At 49.1% G+C, this 27987-nt stretch overlaps 1 pseudogene; it reads left to right on the top strand.

Moving 5' to 3' along the window:
• The first annotated feature begins 1162 nt into the window (after positions 1-1162).
• The window catches only part of LOC147124855 (uncharacterized), a 117654-nt pseudogene continuing 90829 nt past the window's right edge, over positions 1163-27987 (top strand).

Below are 27987 nucleotides of genomic sequence, written 5' to 3'. Positions count from 1 at the left end.
ATTTCTGCATCAATATTTTTACCCAATTTATAAGCTGTAATTATTTAAGACCAATATGATCGACAGACAGACGGAAGAATGATATAGTCTCCCAGGAGCAAGGGGAAACACATTAATTCCAGAGGTAGATAATATGCTTTGAAAATGCTGGTGGTATACTTTATCTACAATCGGACATACCTCCTGACATGTTGTAGATTCTTCCTTCCAACGTTCACAGGAGACTAGATCCAATATCAAAACAATAGTAATAGCAGACAAGATACTGCTATAGTTCCAAAAAGTTGAAGCTACTCGACTGTTCAGTACTGGCAGCAGTAACATGATTCTGAAGACAGATGAATGCAGATGTCTCATGTTTCATGTTGGAGCAGACAGTTACTGTCAACTAATTGAAGGGCCACCCAGCAAAGGGTCAGAACACGGTGGCAAAAAAGCATCACAGCCAAATACAAAAGACCATATCTGCATGCAGATCAGACAGAGGGGCCGACATCAAAAGTCGTCTCCTACCAGCCCTTGCTGTGGTATGCTCAGTAGGCTCGTGAATGCATCTTTTACCTGAATGTTGAGAATTCCCACTGGGAGAAATGTCTAGCCCCAGGGAATTCACAGGGACTGGATACCAAAGTTTAAAAGGATAAGTAGCCAAAAGCCACTATTAATATGTGCTTTAAGAAATTGAATTGGTCGAAGCACAGTAGAAATTCTAGTTTTTTGCGTCAGTTCACTTTGTGCTCACATGCAGACGGTTAACCTCTTGATTACTCTCTACCTTTTGTGTGACTATTTTCTTGAGGTATTCCAGCAAGCAGACTGGATGGAGATGAGGCTCCAAGTTCCCATGATAACTGCATTCTGAAGATGTTTTCACATGTTCGCAACTTGAGCCAGGCCTGTTATTTTGGCAATAACCTTTCATTTTTTTTCCCCACCCTTGCCTCTTTCGGTTCATTTGGCTGACTTAGTATGGCCTGGGGTACTTCAGTCTTTTAACTGCTTTTTCATTATCAGTGTGTACTTCTTCTCCAGAAGTATTGCAAAAGCCAAGCCAAATTAAAAACAACTGAAAGGGCCTTTATTCATCTAGACAGGCAGGAGTTGCATACCCATATAAGGCAAATTGGCAACTCACTGTATGACAGCAAAAACGCAAGACAAAATGAAGTATTTGGAGTATCAGGGTATCTATTTGTATTCTCAGCTATTGTACACTATCGTAATTCGAAACACTCAGTGGAATATTTGAAAGAGTACCATCATTTCTAGCTGAAATGTAAGAATGACCGGGGGCTGAATTGGATAGCCCTCAAAAGTGGGCACGGCGATTACCCGTGTAATGCAGGCAGCACGCCATCTTCGTGCTGCCTGCTCATTATAATGATTGCTGCGTGCAGCCAGTGCTAACCGCGCATCAGCAGAGGATCCAGTATGGTTACTTCCTAGCACTACTTAAAGCTAGCCTGCACTGCTTAAAGCTAGCCTGCACCTCTTAAAGGGAAGGTGCACTGTGGCTGCTGGAGCTACTGACAATATTGGGAATAGTGTGCTGTGCAACAAAGAACAATGGCGGATCCTGGGAGAGAGCAGGCTCCAAGATTTTTAAATGCTGCACTGGAGGTCTAGGTGGAGGAGATGGAAAGGAGAGAGGTCCTGCATCCACAGGGGGGGGCGGGGGGGAGCGGTGTAAGAGGCCCTCCAGACACAATGTGAGATGGCAGTGGGAACAGATAGTCGCGGAGGTCAATGCCAGGAGTTTAGCCCCGAGGACCTGGATCCAGTGCTGCAAGCAGCTTAATGGTCTCTCATGAGTGGTCAAGGTCAGTGAATACATCTTAAAATGCCATATCCCAACAACTGCACCACGAGCCTCACACACTGCTCAACTTACCACACCCCCATCACCCACCTACCAAAAATCTCTACCATAGCTACCATAACATTCATAGCTTTACCTCACCCTCACACACTTACCACTGCTGAAAGCCTCACACCCACATCTCACACCTTGCACACACTGCCAGCTATTCAACTATGTCAGCCACATCACCCAAACATATTGCCCCACATTCACTGACAAACTTTCCTCTCTCTGGCAGGAAAGGGGGAGAGGCGCGACTGCATTTTCTAACCCTAATGGAGGAGACAGTGCTGTCCAATATGGGAAGGGCAATTACTGAGGCCATGGCCAACAGTGGGGCCGTATACATTGAACATGACAGCATCCTCATACCTAATCCTCCTCCTCATATCCCACTTCCCCCTCATCCCACAATCTCTTCTGGCTTGCAAGCTGCAGATGGTGCAAGCATGCACCTCTTACTTTCCTATCTTTCTGCGTCACAACCTTATCCTTGTTGCTTTTCAGATACCCAAGAAGTACAGCCTGGCCTGGAACACCAAGAGGAGAGTGAAGATGAAGACACACCGCCATTTGATTTCAGACTCGCAGCCATCAGCTCAGATACTGACACTGCACGTATCTTAGAAGATAGCATAGAGGAGGGATCTGAATGTGGGGAGACATCGGGCAGAAGTGCACTGCAGCCGAGGCAGGTGGCAAGAATAGTGCAGGGGCCTGCTTGCCGGAGGGCGAGGTAAACTATCCCTCCTCGCCCTTCCCAACCTGTCTACAACCTTTGACCCGGTTGACCACACCATCTTCCTCCAATGTCTCTCCACCATTGTCCAGCTGGGTGGGACTGCATTCGCCTGGTTCCATTCTTATCTATTTAATCGTAGCCAGAGAATCACCTGCAATGGCTTCAACTTCCAGCTCCTGCATCGTTACCTCGGGTGTCCCCCAAAAATCTATCCTTTCGACCCCTCCTATTTGTCACCTACATGCTGCCCCTCAGCGACCAAAATGCAGTGCCAGTTTCAATGTGGCGTTGCCACATTGGGGAAACACTGTGTGTATGTAGGTAAACCTGTATAATCCCCTTTTAACTGCTGTATTCCCCTCCCCCCGCAAGACAGTTGCAAGCTGAGAGGAATAAGGCACGTTCAGACTTGCCTGCTGCCGATAGAAGGAAAACCAATCAGGTTCCAGCAGGTGACCAATCCGTGAGTCATCACAGGTTCGCGGGCTTCACGAATTCAGTACTGTATTGTGAGAGTTGGAGTAAAGACCTATTTCTTGTAGCTCGCTGTGTTGCCTATTTCTTTACGCGGGAGACCGTAGTCCCCCACATTGGTGACCCCGAATGTCGGCGGCCGAAGCCCCCGACTCACGCAGCCCTACAGAGGCCAGCAATGACCCGATGGCAACCAGCAGCAGCCTGATGTCGGCCGGCGCTGCGTCCTTGAAGCTCCCCACCTTCTGGGAACACCAAGCACCAGCTTGGTTCGCGCACTCGGAGGCCCAATTCACCCTTCGCAGGGTTCAAGACGATGAAGAAAGGTACCTCCACGTAATCTCAGCACTAGCAAGCTCTACCGCCGCCGAAATTCTCGACCTGCTGGGGAACCCACCACAGACCGGCAAGTACTCAACCATTAAGGGCCGCTTGCTGCAGGCTTACGGCCTGTCCAAGGGGGAGAGGGCCCGCAGGCTTCTCTCACTACCAGGCCTCGACGATTCTACCCCGATCCAGTTGATGAGCCAGATGCTTGCGCTCCTGGGCTCTGAAACGCAGTGATTTTTGTTTCGGGCCCTTTTCCTCAGCCTGCTTCCTCAGCAGGTACAGACAGCCCTCGCGGGGTCCCCGATCACGGACTGCGTACAACTGGCAGCCGCCGCGGACAAAGTTTTCGCCGTCGCCCAACTCGGCTGTGCAGCCGCAAGGCTCCCCGACACCACCGAGCACGCGCCGCCACGCCAGGCCGCAGAACTATGCTACTATCACGCGCGTTTCGGCCACAAGGCCCAACGCTGCAGAGCACCCTGCTCTTTCGATCAAACCAAGATGGCCACCCGGCCCAACGCACCAGCCCCGCGACGCCGCCTAGGCCCGCTCGACCGCACCCCCGCCGCCACGATGGCCATCGGCACCACAGGTAAACTGCTGTATATAACCGACTCTCTTTCAGGGCGCAGATTCCTTTGCAACACCGGAGCCCAATGCAGCATAATTCCTGCCTCCCAGCTCGACATCCAGGCAGGCCGCAGCGGCCCACCCCTCGTGGCGGCAAATGGCGCAGCCATCGCTACTTTCGGAAAGCGACAGGCCGAGGTTTGTTTCAACGGCCAGCGATTTACGTGGGATTTCGTGACGGCCTCGGTGGCACATCCTTTGCTGGGTGCCGATTTTCTTTGCGCCCACGGACTTCTGGTCGACGTCCGCGACAGGCGCCTGATCGACACAGCAACTTTTGCTTCACTGGCCTGCCAGCAGGGCAACAGCCCGGCCCTCGTCGGGTCCTGCTCCGCCCTGGCACATGACGACTACGCCCGCCTACTCGCAGATTTCCCGAGGCTCACACAACCGACCTTCTCAGCCACGGCAGCCAAGCATGGGGTCGAGCACAACATCGCCACTACGGGACCACCAGTGTTCGCTCAAGCCAGACGCCTGGATCCAGCCAAGATGGCGGTGGCCAAGGAAGAATTCGCCACGATGGAAAAACTGGGCATCATCCGCCGCTCGAACAGCCCTTGGTCGCCCCCCCTCCACATTGTGCCCAAGCCGGGCGGTGGCTGGCGCCCCTGCGGTGGCTACAGACGGCTCAACAACGCCACCACGCCCGATAGATACCCCATTCCGCACATCCAAGACTTCTCGGCACACCTAGCAGGAAAGTCCGTCTTTTCCAAGGTCGACCTGATTCGCGGCTACCATCAGGTCCCCGTCCACCACGCAGACGTCCAGAAGACGGCGGTCATCACCCCCTTCGGACTGTTCGAGTTCCTGCGCATACCCTTTGGGCTTAAGAACGCCGCACAGGCCTTCCAACGGCTCATGGACTCCGTCCTACGGAACCTGAGCTTCCTGTTCGTCTATCTGGACGATATCCTCGTGGCCAGTACCAGCAAGGCCGAGCACATCGCGCATTTGCGCTCCCTTTTCCAGCGCCTCAGCCAACACGGGCTAATCATCAACCCGGCCAAATGCCAGTTCGGAGCAGCCCAAATTGACTTTCTCGGCCACAGAATCTCGCCAAGGGGAGCCATTCCCCTACCTTCCAAGGTGCAGGCGGTGGCGGACTTTCCCCAGCCCACCTCGGTTAAGGCGCTGCAGGAATTTTTGGGGATGGTCAATTTCTATCACCGGTTCGTGCCCAAGGCCGCCGCACTCATGCACCCCCTCTACGAAGCCACCAGGGGCAAAACGGGCAAAGAGCAACTCACCTGGTCCAGCGAGATGGCGACAGCCTTCCACCAGACCAAAAGCGCCTTGGCCAACGCCACACTACTGGCCCACCCCATCCCGGGCGCCAAGACCGCCCTCACCACGGACGCCTCGGATTACACCGTCGGCGCCGTCCAGCAACAGTGGGTCGAAGGCGCGTGGCAGCCACTGGCATTTTTCAGCCGAAAGCTGCGCAAGAACGAGCAGGCTTACAGCACGTTCGACAGAGAGCTCCTGGCCCTGTTCCTGGCAATCCGGCACTTCCGTTTCCTTCTGGAAGGCCGGCCGTTCACCGCATTCGTGGACCACAAGCCACTCACTTTCGCCATGGCCAAAGTAACCGAACCCTGGTCCGCGCGCCAACAGCGCCAACTCAACTTCATCTCGGAGTTCACCACGGACATCCGCCACGTCGCCGGCAAGGACAATTTGGTGGCCGACTGCCTCTCAAGACCCTCGCTCCACGCAGTGCACCTGGGCGTCGACTACGCCAGCATGGCGAGAGACCAGGCTGCCGACACGGAGATCCAGGCCCTCAGGATGTCAACTACCAGCCTCACCCTGGCCGACATCCACTTCCACGCAGCCGGCACAACCCTCCTGTGCGACGTCTCAGTCCCCTCGCCTAGGCCGGTCATTCCATCCGCCTGGCGCAAGCGAGTTTTCGACATCATCCACGGCCTCTCACATCCAGGGATGCGTGCGTCTCAGAAACTTATGTCCGCCAAGTTCGTCTGGCCTGGACTCCACAAGGATGTGAGAGACTGGACCAACACATGCGTGCCGTGTCAGCGTGCTAAGGTCCAGCAGCACACCAAGATGCCATTGGAGTGTTTCCCAGTGCCTGAGAGGCGTTTCGACCACGTCCACGTCGATCTGGTAGGCCCCTTGCCGCCATCGCACGGTTTTACACACCTGCTCACGATCGTCGACCGCACCACCAGATGGCCCGAGGTGGTTCCCCTCGCCTCCACCACCGCGGCCAACGTCGCGCGAGCATTCGTCTCGACATGGGTGGCCCGGTTCGGCATGCCGACCGACATATCCTCGGACAGAGGCCCCCAGTTCACCTCCCACTTGTGGAATGCCATCATCGCTGGCCTCGGCACCAAGTTGCACAGGACAACAGCCTACCACCCACAGGCCAACGGGCTCTGCGAGCGCTTTCATCGTTCTTTGAAAGCCTCCCTCCGCGCCAGCCTGGTCGACACCAGCTGGATCGACAAACTACCCTGGGCTCTCCTGGGATTGCGTACCGCGCCCAAAGAGGACCTCCGCGCCTCTGCGGCCGAGATGGTCTATGGCCAACTGCTCAGAGTACCAGGCGACTTCCTCCCCCTGACAACGGAGCCATGGTCGGCCGCCAGCCAGCTTTCCCCGCACCAGGACGCGGCCCAGCAATTCCGTCCAGTGCCCACTTCGCAACACGGCCCGCAGCCGTCCTACGTGCCTCGAGACTTACAACATGCGGAGTTTGTCTTCGTGTGCCAGGACGTGCACAGAGGCCCGCTGCAGGCACCATACACCGGCCCCTTCCCAGTATTGGAGACGGGGGACAAAGCTTTTCTTATCGATGTCGGCGGGAAGCCGGACCTTATTTCAGTAGACCGCCTCAAACCGGCGCACCTGGACCTCAGCTTCCCGTTTCGGCCGGCTCTTCCCCCATGGCGGGGCAGACCTCCCGCGTTGGCGGCGGCCCCACAAGAGGACCAAGACACACCAGAACCTTACTTTCCGGCCGCCGCCCCACCTTCGCCGGCAGCCCGTCCAGCCAGCCCACCGGCAGACCAGCCGCCAGACCAGCCGACGAACCAACCGGCCGACCTCCCAGACAGCCCTCCTCACACACCAGATGGCTACTACAGCCGCTACGGCCGCTTGGTCAAACCTCCGCAGAGACTGACTTTTACAGTTAACGAGGATTCTTGGGGGGCGTATGTGGCGTTGCCACATTGGGGAAACACTGTGTGTATGTACTTTTAACTGCTGTATTCCCCTCCCCCCGCAAGACAGTTGCAAGCTGAGAGGAATAAGGCACGTTCAGACTTGCCTGCTGCTGAGAGAAGGAAAACCAATCAGGTTCCAGCAGGTGACCAATCCGTGAGTCATCACAGGTTCGCGGGCTTCATGAATTCTGTACTGTATTGTGAGAGTTGAATTAAAGACCTATTTCTTGTAGCTCGCTGTGTTGCCTATTTCTTTACGCGGGAGACCGTAGTCCAACACATCCACATATATATTGATGACATCCAGCTCTACTTCACCACCACCGCTCACGATCCCTCCACTGTCTCTAAGTTATCACACTGCTTGTCCGACATGCAGTACTGGATGAGCTGAAATTTCAACCAACTAAATATTGTCATTTGCCTTTGGTCCCCGACACAAACTCCGTTCCCTAGCCACCTCTCCCTATCCCTCTCCCCAGCTACTGTCCAAGGCTGAACCAGACTGTTCGCAACCTTGGTGTCATATTTGACCCCAAAATGACCTTCTGACCACATATCTGCGCCATCACTATGACCGCCTATTTCCACCTCCGTAACATCACCCGTCTCCGCCCCTGCCTCAGCTCATCCGCTGCTGAAACCCTCATCCATGCCTTTGTTACCTCTAGATTTGACTATTCCAATGTACTCCTGGCTGGCCTCCCACATTCTACCCTATGAAAACTTGAGGTCATCCAAAACTCAACTGCCCATGTCCTAACTCTCACCAAGTCCTGTTCACCCATCACCCCTGTGCTCGCTGACCTACATTGGTTCCCAGTTAAACAACGCTGCGATTATAAAATTCTCATCCTTGTTTTCAAATTCCTCCATGGCTTCGCCCCTCTCTTTCTCAAAAATGTCCTCCGGCCTCACCAGCCTCTGAGATATCTAATTCTGGCCTCTTGTGCATCACCAATTTTAATCGCTCCACCATTGGCCTTCTTATGTGGCTTGCTGACAAATTTTGTTTTATGACATTCCTGTGAAGCACCTTGGGATGTTTTACAATGTTAAAGGCGCTATAGATATAAAGGTTTTTGTTGTTGTTTATTACAAGAGGATTGAAGTATAAGAGTAAAGAAGTGTTACTCCAATTATATAGGGTCTTGGTGAGTCCACACCCTTGGAGTACTGTGTGCAGTTTTGGTCTCCTTACTTGCCTTAAAGGGAGTGCAACAAAGGCTCACCAGACTGATCCCTGGGATGGGGGGATTGTCCTATGAGGAGCGATTAAGGAGTTTAGGCCCATATTGCCTAGAATTTAAAAGAATGAGGGGTGATCTTATTGAAACATATAAAATTCTTACAGGGCTTGACAGGGTAGATGCTGGGATGATGTTTCTCATGTCTGGAGAGTCTAGAACCAGGGGTCATAGTCTCGGAATAAGAGGTCAGACATTTAGAACTGAGATGAGGAGAAATTTCTTCACACAGAGGGTGGTAAATCTTTGGAATTCTCTATCCCAGAGGGCTGTGGAGGCTCAGTCGTTGAGTATATTCAAAACAGAGATTGATGGATTTTTGGATACTAAGGGAATCAAGGGATATGGGGATAATGTGGGAAGGTGGAGTTGAGGTAGAAGATCAGACATGATCTTATTGAATGGGGGAGCAGGCTCGAAGGGCTGCCTGGCCTACTCCCGCTCCTGTTTCTATGCTCTTAGTGCAGTACTGAAGAAGGTGCTGCACTGTTAGACGTGCCATCTTTTGAATCAGATGTTAAACCAAGGCACTGCCTGCCCTCCCAGGTGGATGTAGAGATCCCATGGTACTATTTCAAATAAGAGGAGGGGTCCAGGCCAATATTTATCCCTCAAACAAAAATCACTAAAAAAACAGATTATCTGGTCATCATGACATTGCTGTTTGTGGGAGCTTGCTGTGTGAAAATTGACTGCCGCGTTTCCTACATTTCAACAGTGACTACACTTCAAAAGTACTTAATTGGCTGTAAAACGCTTTGCTATGTTCTGATATCATGAAAGGTGCTATATCAATACAAGTCTTTCTTTTTCTTTTGCTATCACTTTATGCTGCGCAGGTAGTTTTCCTATTTGCTACAGTGTGAGATGTGCTTTGTCAGCTCAACAGGTTAAGTAACATTAAGAATCATAGAATGATAAAGCACAGAAGGAGGCCATTTGGCCCATCGTGCCTGTGCTGGCTCTTTGAAGGGCTATCCAATTAGACTCACCCCCTGCGCTTTCCCCTAGCCCTGCAAATCTTTCCTTTTCATGTATAACATTCATAACAAAACAAACCAGGCACTAGGGTTTATTTCCAGAGGGATAGAATTGAAAAGTAGGGAAGTTATGCTAAACTTGTATCGAACCTTGGTTAGACCACACTTGGAGTACTGCGCACAATTCAGGTCACCATATTATAAAAAGGATATAGAGGCACTGGAAACATAGAAACATAGAAGATAGAAGCAGCAGTATGCCATTCGGCCCCTCGAGCCTGTTCCACCATTTAATGAGATCATGGCTGATCATCCAAATTCAGTACCCTGTCCCTGCTTTCTCCTCATATCCCTTGATTCCTTTAGCCTTAAGAAATATATCTAACTCTTTCTTGAATATATTTAATAAGTTGGCCTCAACTGCCTTCTGTGGTAGGGAATTCCACAGGTTCACCACTCTCTGGGTGAAGAAATTCCTCATCATCTCAGTCCTAAATGCCTTACCCCTTATCCTTAGACTGTGACCCCTGTTTTTGGACTCCCCCGCCATCGGGGACATCCTTCCTGCATCTAGTCTGTCTAGTCCTGTTAGAATTTTATAAGTTTCAACGAGATCCCCTCTCATTCTTCTAAACTCTAGCAAATATAAGCCTAATCGACTCAATCTCTCTTCATACGTCATTCCTGCCATCCCAGGTATCAGTCTGGTGAATCTTCGCTACACTCCATCCATGGCAAGAATATCCTTCCTCAGATAAGGCGACCAAAACTGCACACAATACTCAAGGTGTGGTCTCACCAAGGCCCTGTACAACTGCAGCAAGACATCTTTGCTCCTGTACTCGAATCCTCTCGCTATGAAGGCCAACATACCATTTGCCTTCTTAACCGCCTGCTGCACCTGCATGCTTACCTTCACTTACTGGTGCACAAGGACACCCAGGTCTCGTTGCACTTCCCCTTTTCCCAATCTATTGCCGTTCAGATAATTATCTGACTTTCTGTTTTTGCCACCAAAGTGGATAACCTTGCATTTATCCACATTATACTGCATTTGCCATGCATCTGCCCAATCACCCAACCTGTCCAAATCATACTGGAGTTTCTCTGCATCCTCCTCACAGCACACACGCCCACCCAGCTTTGTGTCATCTGCAAATTTGGAGATATTACATCTAGTTCCCACGTCTAGATCATCATTAATATATATTGTGAATAGCTGGGGCCCTAGCACCGATCCCTGTGGTAACCCACTAGTCACTGCCTGCCACTTGGTAAAAGACCCATTTATTCCAACTCTTTGCTTTCTGTCTGCCAACCAGTTTTCTATCCAAGTCAGTACCTTACCCCCAATCCCATGTGCTTTAACTTTGCACGCCAGTCGCTTATGCGGGACCATATCGAAAGCCTTCTGAAAGTCCAAATACACCAAATCCACTGGTTCTCCCTTATCTATTCTACCAGTTACATCCTCAAAAAATTCCAGTAGATTAGTCAAGCATGATTTACCTTTTGTAAATCCATGTTGACTTTGTCCAATCCTGTCACTGTTTTCCAAGTGCTCTGCTATTACATCTTTTATAATGGACTCTAGCATTTTCCCCACTACTGATGTCAGGCTTACCGGTCTATAATTCCCCGCTTTCTCTCTACCACCTTTTTTAAATAGTGGGGTTACATTAGCTACCCTCCAATCCATGGGAACTATTGTAGAGTCTATAGAATTTTGGAAGATGACCAGCAATGCATCTACTATTTCTAGGGCCACTTCCTTAAGTACCCTAGGATGTAAATCCCTGGGGATTTATTGGCCTTTAGTCCTGTCAATTTCCCTAACACCATTTCCCTACAAATACTGATTTCATTCTATTCCTCGCTCTCATTAGACCCTATATTCCTCAAAATCTCTGGAAGGTTGTTTGTGTCCTCCTTTGTGAATTGGTCTGCCATTTCTTTGTTACCCATTATAAATTCCCCTGATTCTGATTGCAAGGGACCTACGCTTGACTTCATCAATCTTTTTCTCTTCACATATCTATAGAAGCTTTTACAGTCAGTTTTTATGTTCCCTGAAAGCTTACTTTCATATTCTATTTTCCCCCTCTTAATTAAGCCCTTTGTCCTCCTTTGCTGAATGCTAAACTGCTCCCAATCCTTAGTTTTGCTGCTTGTTCTGGCCAATTTATATGTCCTCTCCTTGGATCTTATGCTATCCCTAATTTCTCTTGTCAGCCACGGTTGAGTCAGCTTTTTTGTTTTATTTTTATGCCAAACAGGGATGAACAAATTCTGTAGTTCATCCATTCGATCTTTAAATGTTTGCCATTGCCTATCCACCGTCAACCCTTTAAGTAACGTTCCCCAATCCATCCTAGCCAACTCGTGCCTCATACCATCGTAGTTTCCTTTATTTAAATTCAGGACCTTAGTCTCTGAGTCAACTACCTCTCTCTCCATCTTAATGAAGAATTCTATCATATTATGGTCGCTCCTCCCCAAGGGGCCTCGCACAACAACATTGCTAATTAATCCTTTCTCATTACATAATAGCCAGTCTAAGATGGCCTGATCTCTAGTTGGTTTCTTGACATATTGATCCAGGAAACCATCCTGTATACACTCTAGGAATTCCTCCTCCACAATTTTGTTACTAATTTGGCTAGCCCAATCTATATGTAGATAAAGTCACCCATGATAACTGCTGTGCCCTTATTGCACGCGTCTCTGATTTCCCATTTAATGCCATCCCCAACCTCAGCATTACTGTTTGGGGGTCTGTATACAACTCCTACTAACGTTTTCTGCCCCTTGGTATTTCTCAGCTCTACCCATACAGATTCCACATCATCAGAACTAATATCCTTCTTTACTATTGTATTAATCTCCTCTTTAACCAGCAATGCTACCCCACCTCTTTTTCCTTTTTGCCTGTCCTTCCTGAATATTGAATACCCCTGGATGTTGAATTCCCAGCCTTGGTCGCCCTGGAGCCATGTCTCCGTAATTCCAATTATATCATATCTGTTTACATCTATGATAGTTACATCGCAGATAATTCACCTTATTACGAATACTCATCGCATTAAGACACAAAGCCTTGAGGCTTGTTTTTTTAACACTCTTAGTCCTTTTAGAATTATTATTTACTGTAGCCTTGTTTAATTTACACCCTTGATTTCTCTGCCTTCCACTTTTGCTTTTCCCCTTCCTGTTTTTTGTTTCTATCCTTGTTTCCCTTTCCTTTGTCTCCCTGCACAGGTTCCCAACCCCCTGCCATTTTTGTTTAAACCCTCCCCAACAGCACTAGCAAATACTCCCCTGCTCGAGGCAGGGCGGGGACGGCGGGGCTCGAGGCAGGGCGGGGACGGCGGGGCTCGAGGCAGGGCGGGGACGGCAGGGCTCGAGGCAGGGCGGGGATGGCAGGGCTCGAGGCAGGGCGGGGACGGCGGGGCTCGAGGCAGGGCGGGGATGGCAGGGCTCGAGGCAGGGCGGGGACGGCAGGGCTCGAGGCAGGGCGGGGACGGCGGGGCTCGAGGCAGGGCGGGGACACTGGAAATGGAGAAGGAGATCGGTGGTGGCGGCAGTGGGGAGAGCGCAGTCACGATGTGTGTGCGGACTCCGAAATCTTCTTTAAGGGGCCAGGAGAGTCCACAAGGAGTGGTGAAAGTGTAACTTAACCTTGTGGGGCTCCCACTTCCCTTTCACAGCAGCAGTGAATTTTAAAACACGCTCCCATTTGTACTGTGGACGCCCGATTTAAATATGTTATGAAGTGTGCCGCCTCGCCATAGTGGGACGCTCGGACGCCCCGATATCCACCACCATAAAAAAGGCGGTCAGCGCGTGCGCAAGGTGTTGGGAACGCGTTCCAGTCCTTAACTCCCCCCCACCCCCACCAACGCCCCACGCCTCTCCCGCCCGTCGTGGGTGGGTTTATAGCAAAGCCTATGTCTCTATTTACAAAGCAAAGGATCCCAACTGATTTTTAAAGTGTCTCTTTTGCTTTGTTCAAGCACTGAATGTCAGGTGGGAAGTGCTGCGGGTGCTAGAGTTACATTTGGAGCAATATTTCTTACCTGTTGGCTACAGTTCATTGAAACCATTTGACTAGTGCGCGCACACACAGAAAGAAGCACTAGCCAGAATCGTACCTTTTGCTTTTCAACTATTTAGAGAGTCTCACTTAAATGACCAGAATGCCACTGAAATGAAGGGGCAGAGAAGAGGGAAAATTAGAATTTAAAAATTGCAAACAGTCGCACAGCAAGATAAGGCTGGGTGAGGGAAGGGCATTCATGAATTTATTCATATTTGCAATAAGCATCTATATTGTGTCCAATTCATCAGAGTTTAGATTTCATTGCCTCAGTAACAACAGACTAATATCACAATTAATCTAAACCTCTTTGGGATCAATTAAAAGGTGGTCACTGAGGGAGGTGGTCTGAGGGCCTGGAGCCGGGTTGCCAGTACATGTCTTATGGTGAAGCCTTATCTGGTAACATCCCATCAGCTGGGACAAGTTAATGAGAATTAACTCGGAACGATCAGAAAATGCAAGACTCACCTTTTTTCCCCTTTTGTTATATTGACAGGCTTCTAGTGGTTTAAAGATTATATTGGACACAGAAAGTGTCCAATGTTGTTTCTGATTTGAGTTTTGGAAATATAAGCACTCTGATGAAGCCAGCATTGTCCATTCAAACACATAGCTAAGCGTCGTTATTTTTTCAAAGTCTGTTTCCAATCGGGTCGTACAAGGTAGACATTTTTGTAGCGGCTTATTTGAACAAAACAAAATGACCAAGACCTGAACGGCTGTTAACCTGACAGCTCAGCCCATTCTGTAAGAAAAACAATTCCACCCACAGTTCTCTGCATTCCTGACAAGGAAAGTCATGCCAGATGCAATCTGGTCAAAGATACCTTCCAACCCATGAAAATTCAAAGTCCCTGCAAGTTTCTTCACTCCGGGCGTGGTGGATTCCTTTGCCTATTTGGGATTGCGTATTTCTCTGTAGGCCATGATCCCCTCAGGTAGAAGACAGTACAAAGAGCAGAACGTGAGGGTCTCCAGGAATGTTATGTTTACACAATGGTTAGATAAAGTACTTAAAACAACTTCCTGTCATCTTTAACCCTATCCTTTTGAGACTGTCCAGTGGTGAAATCCAAATGTATTCCCATGCTGGCGAATCACTTACATACAGGAAAATTCCATTTGTTTTTGATTATGCTTTGTGTATATTAAATGCAAAGTGCAAAATAACATGTTTAAAAATAAATAAAGACACAATGAACAAACTAATTCAATGTACAAAATACCACAGTGGAATGAGCTTTTCCAAACCAGGGTGGGGTCCCAGTAAAGCAGGTGGAGATGAGAGTGATTTAGCAACAGCTGGGAGCAGACAAAACTATTAGCATCTGAAAGCTCACCATAGTCTTTTAATCTCTCAATTTTCTTCCTTTGAAACCCTTGTCTCCTGAAAGTAGTGACTCATTCTGAGGCTATGGTTTAATTGGCACTGGCAACCCAATACCTTACGTAAGTGGCCATTTTTCCTGCTTGAATCAAACAGTTAGCAAGCTACTTGACTATGGGAGGCATCACAGCTGACAACTTTCCCTTTTCATCTGATGTTGACACAAACGGTATTTTCTGGAAAGGGTAATTAGACAGCACTCAGGAGAAGAACCCCGACATCGAATTACATGGAATTTTACAGCACAGAAAGAGGCCATTCAGACCAACGGGTCCACACCGCAGTTAGTGCACCACATGAGCCACCTCCCACCCTACCTCTTCTCAGCCTATCAACATAGCCTTCTATTATTTTCTCTCTCATGTACTTCCTAACTTCCCCTTAAATGCATCTATACTATTGACCTCAACACAGTCTCGCCACTCTCTGGGTGAACCCTGTCTGATTCTTTCCTCTCCAGGTGTAGGGCCAGCACAATCGCAGCCCCAGCGGGGAACAGCTAACTCAGCACAGACTGTGGGAATCAAAGTCCTGACCTGTTTCTGTGTTGGACAATATTTGATTAACTTTTTTTTAAAAGATAATACTTTTATTTCAGTTTTAAAAACAAGAGCACCACATGTGCCACATACATTTCTCAAGATGTTACATTTTTTGAATGCTTATTTTATAACAGTAACATGACTCCAGAAATGTCACCAAAATACTATTTATTTTGTGAGAAATTAACATATTCTCAACTTTTTATTACCGAGCCAACAGGTGTTATTTTTCTTCATTTTTATCCCAGTGGCTGAAACCTAAAGTAAATTTAAAACTCTGCTAATTTTGAGTGGTATTAAAATGGGAGCCACACAAAATGGAGGAACAGAGTGTGGTAAAAGAAAAATCCACATTTTCCTGGCGTCCAACTAGGAGAAGACTCCAAGACAGCCCTTAGAATCATGCTATTGTGGGAAAGTGAGCAACAGAAGGTAGGCAAGGAAAGAGGGCCACCGTTCTAGCAACAGTCTGTGCTGCTTTTCTCCCTCCATCAATGCTGGTGAGCTGGGCTATGTACAAGTGGTGCACCACATCAAAGGGTGTCACTCTGCCACTTCAGGGTGGTCAGAAGCAAAATAAATTTGGTGCAGCAGACTAAATAAGATTGGCAGGACCAACAGCATTTTGGGCTCACCTATTGTCCTGTTACTCTTAATAGTCATGCTCCTAGACAGCAATCTTTGAACCTTACGCAAATGCTGCCACTGATAAGAGAAATGTCATGTCTGGCTATGTCTTCTGCTGCCCTTGCTCCATAATGAAAACTTTAACATTGGCGACTGTGACATTCAACATGGGAAAAAACCTAAACCAAAAAGTGGCAGTAAGATTTTCCTATAGGAGGGAAGGGAATCAATGGGCAGAGCCTTGCTTGGGTGGACCCTGTTGTCTTCTGGCAGGTGGCTACAAGCAGCACTGCCAATGATCTGACAGCAGACATGTGCCCATCTCTCACCTGCAGAGGCAATGTGAAGGGGATAAATTACATTTCAAAGGCCTTAACATATCCAAAAAATAGTCAGCCCACATAACTTTGGAAACTATATTGGATAAAAATTCTGAGATATAGAATATTCAAATACAATGCATTTACATCTATATCGTGTGCATTGACTGACACCAAGGATTTAAGAACATAAGAAATAGGAGCAGGAATAGGCCACTCAGCCCCTGGAGCCTGCTCCGCCATTCAATAAGATCATGGCTGATCTTGAGCTCAAAGCCACTTCCCTGCCCGCTCCCCATAACCCTTCACTCCCTTATCTTGCAAAAATCTGTCTACCTCCACCTTAAATGTATTTAATGACCCAGCCTCTGGGGCAGAGAATGCCACAGATTTACGACTCTCTGAGAGAAGAAATTCCTCCTCATCTCAGTTCTAAAAGGTCGACCCTTAATTCTGAAACTGCCCCCGTGTTCTAGATTTCCCCACGAGGGGAAACATCCTCTCTGCATCTATCTTGTCGAGCCCCCTCAGTATCTTATATGTTTCAATAAGATCACCTCTCATTCTTCTAAATTTGGGTTATTGTAACAGGAAATGTTGACTGTCATCTGTTCAAGGTGGAATCCGCTTCATGATCAAATTTGAAGATTTTCTACCAAGTAGCTGTTTTCCTCCTCATGTTTCCATTTGCTTGCAAATAAACAAACCTATTGAAATATTTTACTTTAAATCTTGATAACATTTTGTTGCATCAAATATGACCACCCAAAATTAAGACTGGCCTCACATGATCTACAAAATATTTACCAATCTGTTCATATGGCTGCGACTGGGCAGCCATACACCTTTTGGTTAAAAAAAACCAGCCTACTTTGCAATATGTTAAATGGGAGGTTGCTATTCTGCATACATAAGAACATAAGAAATAGGAGCAGGAGTAGGCCATTTGGCCCCTCGAGCCTGCTCCGCCATTCAATAAGATCATGGCTGATCTGATCTTGGCTTCAGCTCCACTTTCCTGCCCGCTCCCCATAACCCTCGACTCCCCTGTTTATAAGAACATAAGAAATAGGAGCAGGAGTAGGCCATACTGTTTAGATCTGTTGTTACAATCTAACTTACATGCAATACGATGCTTGTTCAGTGATAAGCATTCATTCAGTCTTGCGATAACCCAGCCAAGGCACTCATCAGCCCAATGAAATGTTTGTAAAAGCAGAGAACAGAATCCTCCATGAAACCAAAAGCTGCTGGAAATGTGTACACTTGTTTAAGATCCAACCCTTCTCCTGGGGCCAGTTTCGTATCTTTAATGACATAAATTAATTTTCTGCCACTTCTCCTTTGCTTCTTCAGTTACATCACTGCACATATTCACAGAATCACAGAAACCCCACAGTGCAGATAGAGACCATTTCGGCCCATCGAGCCTGCACCGACACATATCCCACCCGATCCCCGTAACCCCTACACCAACACATATCCCACCCTATCCCTGTAACCCCACGTATTTAATCCCCCTAACACTAAGGGTCAATTTATCATAGCCAATCAACCTAACCCGCACATCTTTGGACTGTGGGAGGAAACCGGAGCACCCGGAGAAAACCCACGCAAACACGGGGAGAATGTGCAAACTCCACACAGACAGTCGCCCGAGGCCGGATTCGAACCTGGGTCTCTGGCGCTGTGAGGCAACAGTGCTAACCACTATGCCACTATGCCACGGTGATGAGATATTTATTCACTAAGACAATTGATTTGGAGTTGAGCAATACATGCTGGTAATGCAATCATTGCTATGGAGAGACGAGGAATTACACATTCTTAGCTCATTATACAACATATTTTCAAATGGCAATGATACATTTATATTATATATGGGGGAGCCCGGCTTTGCCAGGGCTGTTTTGGGCCAGGGGGTTTAAATCGAGTCCCAGGCTTTGGGGCCTGTCTGTCTGTCCCTATGTGAATCTGCTGCCGGGCAACGTTTTAAATTGAGTCCCAGGCTTTGGGGCCTGTCTCTGTGTCCCTTTGTGAATCTGCTGCTGGGCAACATTTCTACCTTTTAATAGCTTCAAAGATGAAAGTGAAAGTACTTATAAAACGTTTTTGGTAAATGTGATGTTATTTTTAAAAGAGATACTAACTTTTTAGAAGCTGGATTAGCAGATTTTGAGCTGGAAGTAGTGAAGCAATGGCTGCCCGATGCCTGATTTGAAAAGCATTAGTCATAGAGTCATAGTCATAGAGTCATAGAGTTATACAGCACAGAAAGAGGCCCTTCGGCCCATCGTGTCTGCGCCGTCCCGCCCACAGACGCAACGATTGGCCAACCATCAGGTGACTGAACTGTAGGATTGGTCAATCATGCCGGCACAGAATTGGTCGACCTTGATGTCAGTCAATCAATGCTAATTAGCAGATAATGAGTTTAATTTTGAAGGTTTTTTGCATAACGCGCGAACAATTTTTGTCTGACCGAAAAGTAAATATGCTTATGACGGTTCTGGAATTGTAAGCTTTCTTTTGATGTAACACATCACAGAATCACAGAAACCTCACAGTGCAGATAGAGGCCATTTCGGCCCATCGAGCCTGCACCGACACATATCCCACCCCCGATCCCCGTAACCCCTACACCAACACATATCCCACCCTATCCCCGTAACCCCACGTATTTAATCCCCCTAACACTAAGGGTCAATTTTATCATAGCCAATCAACCTAACCTGCACATCTTTGGACTGTGGGAGGAAACCGGAGCACCCGGAGGAAACCCACGCAAACACGGGGAGAATGTGCAAACTCCACACAGACAGTCACCCGAGGCCGGATTCGAACCCGGGTCCCTGGAGCTGTGAGGCAACAGTGCTAACCACTATGCCACCGTGCTGTGTAGGTACGCTCTATAACTTTCGAGTTTATTCAATACAGACAGACGGAATGACAGACAGACAGATGTATCCTTTTATATATATAGATTAAAAAGCTATGGGGAAAAATTTGTTTGGCTTGCGCCTCCCATTAACGCCCTAAGAGGGTGCTAATGAGGCGCAAAGCAACTAGCGCCCGGGCACGGCGATGTATTAGCCGCTCGCGAAATTGACTAGAGTTTTTGCAGCGGCGCAAAGGTTTAGCGCCCTGATCTCCTGCGCCTGCAGATCGAAACTTCAGTCGAGCGTGCAACGCCCTGGTGGCACCCCGGACTGGATATTGAGTGGCGCCCCCTCCTTTCCGCCTGGTGCAAGCAATGACAGGGAGACTGGAACGTTTTCCAATCAGTGAGGGGCTGGGGGGGGCGGTGTTTAAAGGCGGCCTCTTGCTGGCTTTTTCTGTGTTAGACATTTTTGCACCACTCATTCTGACAGAGAGAGAGAGATTCTAAGAGAGAGATAGAGACTTCTGCATAGAGTCAACGTTGTGTGAAGTAGTTTTGGCTACTGAGCATCAATTTCAGGTACTTTTGGATTTGACCTTCATTACTTTGATTGCCAAGAGACTATGGGGGCTGCACTGATTCAGGGCGTCGTCCTGCGCCTGCAGAATCGGAGGCAACAGAGGCGCAGAGAGAGAGTGGCAATCATGGCCAGATGGAGGAGGGCAAACAGGCCTCTGCACGGGTGACCTTACCCTCCCAGTGTATTCCGGGAACAATTCTCTTACATTAGTTTGCCCGAGGAACAGTGTTTGTGCAGGCTGCGCTTCAGCAAGGAGGTGGTCACTGAACTCTGCCACCTGCTGCAGCCAGATCTGCAGCCTCTACTGAGGACCAGGACGTCTCTGTCGGTGGCAGTGAAGATAACAGTGGCTCTGGACTTTTATGCCAGCAGCTCCTTTCAAGCAGCTACTGGGGACATCGCCAATATCTCCCAGTTCACGGTCCATTGCTGTATCCATCAGGTCACAAATGCCCTCTATAAAAGGAGATGCCAGTACATCGCTTTCCCGATGACCCGGGCCAAAGAGCATGAACGCGCATTGGGCTTTTCGAGGATAGCGGGCTTCCCCATGGTGCAGGACGCCATTGACTGCACGCATGTGGCATTGCGGGCACCGTATGAGAATGCAGAGGTTTTCCGAAACCGCAAGGGGTTCCACTCCTTAAACGTCCAGTTGGTCTGTGACCACAGACAACTCATACTCGCTGTCAATGCCCGCTATCCTGGCAGCAGCCACGGTGCTTTCATCCTGCGCCAGACTGCTGTGCCAGAACTTTTCCAGGCACCGCACCAGCCAAGTGGATGGCTCCTTGGGGACAAGGGTTATCCACTGTGCACCTGGCTGATGACACCACTCCGTAACCCCAACACCCCTGCTGAGCTGCGGTACAATGAGAGCCATCTCGCCACCAGGAACATCATTGAGCAGACGATCGGCGTGCTCAAGCAACTGTTCCGCTGCCTGGATCACTCAGGAGGAGCCCTGCAGTACTCGCCTGAGCGAGTCTCCCTCTTCATAGTTGTGTGCTGCGTGCTTCATAACCTGGCAATCCTTAGGACCTAGCCATTGCCACCAGGGATTGGTGCACCACCGGAGGAGGAGGAGGAAGAGGAGGAGGATGATCAGCAGCAGTACCAAGGCGGGAGGGAGGCCCACAATGTTGAAACTGCAAGGGCCATCTGTCAACGGCTGATAACAAGCCGCTTCTAGGCCCCTACTGAGGAAATAGCTTCTGGCATGGAGAACAACATGAATGAAAGCAACCCGCAACCCCAAAGCCGACCAAGGCAGCAATGATTCCAAAGGCCAAACCTGTACATTCTGAATACAAAAACTTTTTTATTTTACAAACTCTGTGTGTGTCATTTCTTCATGACAAACTAATAGAAACAAACACAAAAATTCATTGATTAACATAACTGGTTCTCACAACCTGGAGATAATGTCCAAAACACTAAACAAAAGTTTGAACACGAACCTCGGCCTTTAATAAAAAATTGACCAACATTTCGTCACACCTCCTACTTTTTGCCCTTCGAGGGTGATCTCCTTCCCTTGTGCACTTCCCCTCTTCCCACTCTACTGCTTCTCCATAATGGGACCCCAGTGGCTGCAGCAAGGTTGGTGGAAGGCTGCTGAATGTCATATCCTGAGACTGCAGATGCCCTTGAAGGACGGCCTCGATCAGTTCTGGGGCTGGAGGGCCCGGCTGCAGACTGCACCAACTCTGCATGGGCGGCAGCAGTCTGGGCTACAGGCGGGGGCAAGTGCAATGGGGAAGTGACAGTGGTGGCAGCAGGAATGCTGTCATCTTGAGAGAGGACAGCAACTCCCTGCTCGACCGACACACTGGCACTCCCACGGGCAGCACCTCAGCATCCGGAGCAATCTGCTGGAGCACAGATTGTTGGCCTGCTGCAGTACGGTGAGAGCCCTGGGGAAATGTGGCTAAACCAGCGATGATGGCAGCAGTCAGTGCTTGCGAGGCCTCAATCTGAGTCTGCATGAGACCAGTCTGAGATTGGATCACGGCAGCCAGTGACTGAATTGCAGCACTAAGCATTAGCGTGGCATCCGCCTGTGCTGTAGCGTAGTGCTCCACACTCCTTGCCAGTGCATCAATGCACTCGGGCACCCTTCCCACTGCACCCAGGAGATGAGTGTGCATGTCCATCACCTGGGTGTTCATTTCAGCGATGAGCCGCTCCTCCTCTGCGTCCAGTGCAGCAGGACTTGCTGGCCTACTCTCCCTCCGGGGAGAAGGCCCCTGAGCTTCCCTAGCCACATTGTGTTGCTGCAGCCCGCTGGGTCCTGGAGCTTCATCCTCATCAGACCTTTCCCCACTGCTCCTCTCCAGGGAAGACATGTTCCCAGTGTGGGCATGGGCTTCCTCGGGAGAGGGTGGTGCTGATGCTCCGGCTTCCTCTTCCTCCTCACCTGCGGCTTCGCTCCCACTGGCAGCTTGAGGGCCCATCTCCTCAACTGGTGAATCACCATCTGAAAGCAGGGAGGTACAAGAGCGGCTTTAGCATGAGGACAGCGGGGCAGTAAGGGAGGAAGGAGTGGAGTGATTTAGTAAGTTGGATTGAAAGTGACAAAGGCTGGTGTTGTGAGGGACAAGTGGAACGAGAGAGGAGAGAAAGCTGATGACCTTACCATTGCTGCCCCGAACGGGGTCGACCTCTCCAGGGGCGACGGGACCGATCACCTGGCTTGCCACAATCCTGTGGATGCACGCCTCAAGATTGCTGAGCGGTTGCAGCTGAGGCCGCCCTCCACCCGTCCGTTGCTGCTGTCTCCTATTATGAGATAGCTTGGCCTGAAAGAAAAAGGACGGTGTCTGAGTAACCAGCACGGTGGCATAGTGGTTAGCACTGTTGCCTCACAGCGCCAGGGACCCGGGTTCGAAACCGGCCTCGGGTGACTGTCTGTGTGGAGTTTGCACATTCTCCCCGTGTTTGCGTGGGTTTCCTCCGGGTGCTCCGGTTTCCTCCCACAGTCCAAAGATGTGCGGGTTAGGTTGATTGGCTATGATAAATTGACCCTTAGTGTTAGGGGGATTAAATACGTGGGGTTACGGGGATAGGGTGGGATATGTGTCGGTGCAGGCTCGATGGGCCGAAGTGGCCTCTATCTGCACTGTGGGTTTTCTGTGATTCTGTGATAAATATACAGCCATGGTCTTGCCTGATATGCCTCCCATAATTGAATAGCCCTTAATGTATGCAGCCATGGTCTTGCCTGATGTGCCTCCCATAGTTGAATAGCCCTTACTGTATGCAAGGTGTGGAATGTGCATGTGTATTTCATGAGAGGGCCATAGGTGTTGGATGAGTGTTGGGCATTGGGATTTTAGAGCCTCTGGCCATAGAGTGAGGTTGAAATGGAGGGATGGAGAGATATTGAAAAATAGCCACTCACCCTGACGACCCGAGTGAGGTCGTTGAACTTTTTGCGACATTGAGTATGGGTCCTGGGCACCAGGCTCCTGGAGGAGACGTGCTGAGTCACCTCCCTCCACATTCTTCTGTAGTCACGCGGCAAAGGCCTCCTGCCACGCACAGGGAAGAGTATAGGCCTTTTTCGCTTCATCGCGCCAACCAGAGCCTCCAAGGCCCGCTCGCTGAAGCACTGAGCTCGTTCTCTCACCCTCTCCATAGCCCTTGGCTGGAAAATGTAGTCACAGGTCTCTCCAGACCGAGATTCAAGGCTCCAATGAGCAGGGTGTGGCTGGAGAGCAAGATCGACCCTCCCCTTTAAGAACTGTCCGGCGCCATTGTGTCTGTGTTCCATTGCTAACTGACATCACCTGCGCTGCGCCCGCACTCTGAGTTAGCGCCTCGCCTTTGCACCTTAAGACAGGTGTGCAGCACTTGGTTTAGCGCTCCAATCACCTCCGGGGCGATAGAAGCCAAGTTTGCAGTCGGAGACGATAATTAGCGGCAGGTGCTAAACTTTGCGCCTAGCTGATAATTGCACCCCAAACGGGGCAATACCAAATTTCTCCGCCTACATGTTTGTTCTGGAAATTATTAGAAGGAAATCCAAATATGCATTTATTGCATAAGATGCCCTCTGCAACTTGAACCCAACAGAGTTTCCATCAAATATGTCTGAAGATGAGAAACACTGAACGTTACTTAAAACACTTTGTGGGACAAATAGTCCTATAGAGTTCCCTACAGACTTGTATTTGTCAGGTTAGGTGCAGTCATCAAGGACAATTAGCTATAACAACAGAAAATGCTGGAAATACTCAGCAGGCCAGGCAGCATCCGTGGAGAGAGAAACAGAGTTAACATTTCAGGTCTGGGACCCTTCATCAGAACTCTGTGTCAATGTGTTGTCTTCCCGAGCAGAGAGGAAAATGGGGAAAATACTTCTCTGTGAGGAAGTGTGTAGCTACTTGTTGTGTCTGTGTATAATAAGACACAGACTGCAGGAGAACGGTACAACAGGTGTTTACTCAACGTGGCTCACCCTGGAACTGATCTGTACAGATTACTACTCAGTGCTATATACAGGTGTGGTCACTGCCGGTATTGCAGTATACATGAGCTGTAAAAGAAAGTTCCCCCCTTAAAGGTATATACATTACCATTTCTCCCCTTTTAGATTAACAGTACCATAACACTCATTTAAAAATTAAATATCAAACTAATTACAATTAACACTTTTAACATGCAACATTAGCTGAAAATAGTCTACTTATATATTCAGTCTTTGGGGAGGCTTCCTGATCCTTTCTGGATAGCGCCTTTCCCGAGTGTCTTGCTCTTGGTGCGGAGGCGATTCTGGCCCCCTGTCGTCGGTTGGTTCATCAGCTTCCGATGCTACTGTTTCTGGGGTGGATGCGACCTGTACATTGGGTTCATCACCAGGTACGTATGGGCGAGGCATGGGGTTGACTTGTTCCTGTGACTCTAGGAACTGGTCAGCATGGCGTCTCACGATGCTCTCCCCAACGTCCACTGTGTACATTAGTGGGCCCTGCCGTGTGCGTATCGTTCCTGGCTGCCATTTTTCTGTTCGGTAGTCGCGGGCCAAGACTGGCTGCCCTACATTGAAGCTCCTTGTTGGCTTCTCATGGATGTGCTGGAATTGCTTACTCTCAACATCTCTTCATACGTTTGGTCTGAGCAAATCGAGGCGAGATCTTAGCCTTCGGTTAAAGAACATCATGGCTGGGGCCTGGTTGGTGACTGCATGTGTCGCATTCCGGTAGGCGAACAGGAAATTGTCCACCTTGTGCTGCAGCGGAATGTTGTCATTGTACATAGCCTTTATTGCCTTCTTAAAGGTTTGTACGAACCTCTCAGCCAATCCATTTGTGGCTGGATGATACGGGGCGGATGTGTAATGCCTTACCCTATTCTTTTTCAAGAACCTCCGGAAGTCTTCGGACATAAACTGTGGTCCGTTGTCGGAGCAAATCTGTTCTGGCAAGCCATTCCTGGCAAAAATGGTCCGTAGGACTGCAATAGTTTTCTCCGTGGTGGTGGAGGACATTTTGATGACCTCAGGCCATTTCGAGTGCGCATCCACGGCTATTAAAAATATTGAGTCCATGAATGGACCAGCAAAATCAATATCCACCCGTTGCCATGGAGATGAGGGCCACTCCCATGGGTGTAGAGGGGCCTGTGGTGGTGCATTTTGGACTTTCTGGCATCCTGAGCAGCTCTTGGTCAGGTCCTCGATTTGTTTATCGATTCCCGGCCACCACACATAAGCCCTGGCTAGGCTTTTCATTTTTACCCCTCCCAGATGACCCTCATGAAGCTCATTGAGCACTCTATCCCTTAACTTGGGTGGAATTACCACTCGGGATCCACACATCAAGGTCCCCCGGCACACTGACAGCTGTTCTCTCCTTGTCGAAAATGCTGGCAACAGTGAGTCGCCATGTGCTGGCCATCCCTTCACCGTCAAATCATATACCCGAGACAGTGTCGGGTCATTTCGGGTTTCCTTTTCGATACAAGCGTTAGTTACTGGTAGGTATTCAACTATAGTCGAATGGAATATTTCGACAGGATCCACTGCTGGTGCTTCCTCCGCAGTAGGCAGTGGCAGGTGTGATAGCCCATCAGCATTTCCATGCTGTTTCGTGCCCTTATATTCAATCTCATAGTGGTGCGTCCCTAGAAAAAGTGACCATCTTTGTAGTCGTTGCGCAGTCATCACCGGAACGCCCTTCTTCGGATTAAAAATGGAGACAAGAGGCTGGTGACCAGTCAGCAAGGTGAATTTCTGCCCGTGCAGATAGTGATTGAACTTTTTCACTCCCCACACTGGGCTGAGGGCCTCCCTGTCAATCTGGGCGTAGTTACGCTCGGCTGAGGTAAGTGATCGTGATGCAAAGGCTATTGGCCTCTCTGAGCCATCCGAGAATTTGTGCAACAGCACTGCTCCAATGCTGTAGGGTGACGCATCACATGCCAACCGAATTGGTAATGCTGGGTTGTAATGGGCCAATACCTCTTTCGATGTGATTAGTGTTCTGCTCTTCTGGAAAGCTCGTCTACATTCGTCACTCCACTTCCATGGCACCCCAGTTTGCAGTAGGGTGTTCAGTGGGTGTAGTATTGTAGACAAATTTGGCAAGAACTTATGGTAGTAGTTTACCAGCCCGAGGAACAACCTCAGTTGTGACACATTTTCCGGTGCTGGAGCCTTGACTACTGCCTCAATCTTCTCTGGGGACTTATGTAACCCCTCTTTATCGATAACGTGGCCACAATACGAGATCTGTTTTCTAAAAAACTCGCATTTGGGGCGGTTAGCTCGGAGCCCATATTCCTGCAATCTAGTGAGCACCTGCTCCAGGTTGGCAAGTTGATCACTCTCATTTTCGCCTGTGACCAGGATGTCGTCCAAATAACACTGGGTCCCTGGGATCCCTTGCAGGACTTGTTCCATTGACCTCTGCCAAATAGCCGGAGCTGATGCTACCCCGAATACCAACTGGTTTTATTGGTAGAGACCTTTATGGGTGCTGATTGTGAGGTATTTTTTTGATGCTTCTTCTACCTCCATTTGCAGATACGCCTGGGCCAGATCAATCTTAGTGAAGCATTTCCCTCCGGATAGCGAGGCGAAAATGTCTTCAATCCGCGGAAGTGGATATTGTACGGTGTGAAGGATCGGGTTCACTGTTACCTTAAAGTCCCCACAGATGCGAACCTTCCTTGGTTCCCCAGGCATGCTGCTCAACGACTTTTTCATCATAGGGATGATGGGTGTAGCCCACTCGCTCCAGTCTACCTTGGACAGTACACCTGAACGTTCCAGACTCTCCAGCTCTGCTTCGACGGCTAGGCGGATCACATAAGGTACCGGTCTGGCCTTAAAAAATTTTGGGCTTGCGGTTTCTTCAATTTTAATCGTCGCTGTCATGCCTTTTAGTGTTCTGAGTCCTTGCTGGAACAGTTCTTTCGCATCAGTTAGCATCTTTGACAGTCGCCCAGGTGTGACGTCGTCATCCTTTTTATCAGCCACAGTCAGTGCCTGTATGGAATGCCAATCCAGTTGTATTTTCCGGATCCATTCACATCCCAGTAATGGTGGTCCTCCATCTTGCAATACATACAGGTCTAGTTTTGGTGTTTCCTTACCGTTATATATAACGGTCACCCTTATTTTTCCTTTGGGGTAGACTTTTTGTCCCGTGTACGTCTTCAAAATAATTTTTGTGTCTCTCAAGGGTATGTGTGAGAATAGCCGCTCGTAGTCCTGTTGGTTTATGACTGTTAGGGCTGATCCTGTGTCCAATTCCATCTTTACCTGGACTCCTGCTATCTTGAGCGTGATCCAAATGGTTCGGTGATCCTCCATTGTGATCACATTATGTAGTTTCAGACAACCCAGTTCCCTGCTTTCAGAGTCGTTATCGCTCTTATGTTCGTCTGAACTATTCTCCGTCATCTTATGTACCTTCTTGTACTTTCCTTTGGTAGGTTTCTTATTGCTGCTTTTCTTTCCTGACCTGCAGACTCGTGCTATGAGTCCTACTTTTCCACACTGTCTGCACACTTTGTCTTTGAACCAGCAATCATTCTGGTCGTGTGTTGTTCTGCCGCAGCGATAGCACTTCTCTGTTCCA

Source organism: Somniosus microcephalus, chromosome 1, assembly GCF_052327205.1.
Source record: "Somniosus microcephalus isolate GS21.2 chromosome 1, FLI_Smic_1.0, whole genome shotgun sequence".
NCBI classification, from domain to species: Eukaryota; Metazoa; Chordata; class Chondrichthyes; order Squaliformes; family Somniosidae; genus Somniosus; species Somniosus microcephalus.
The sequence above is the reverse complement of the archived record's forward strand: the minus strand, read 5'-3'. Positions and strand labels throughout refer to the sequence as shown.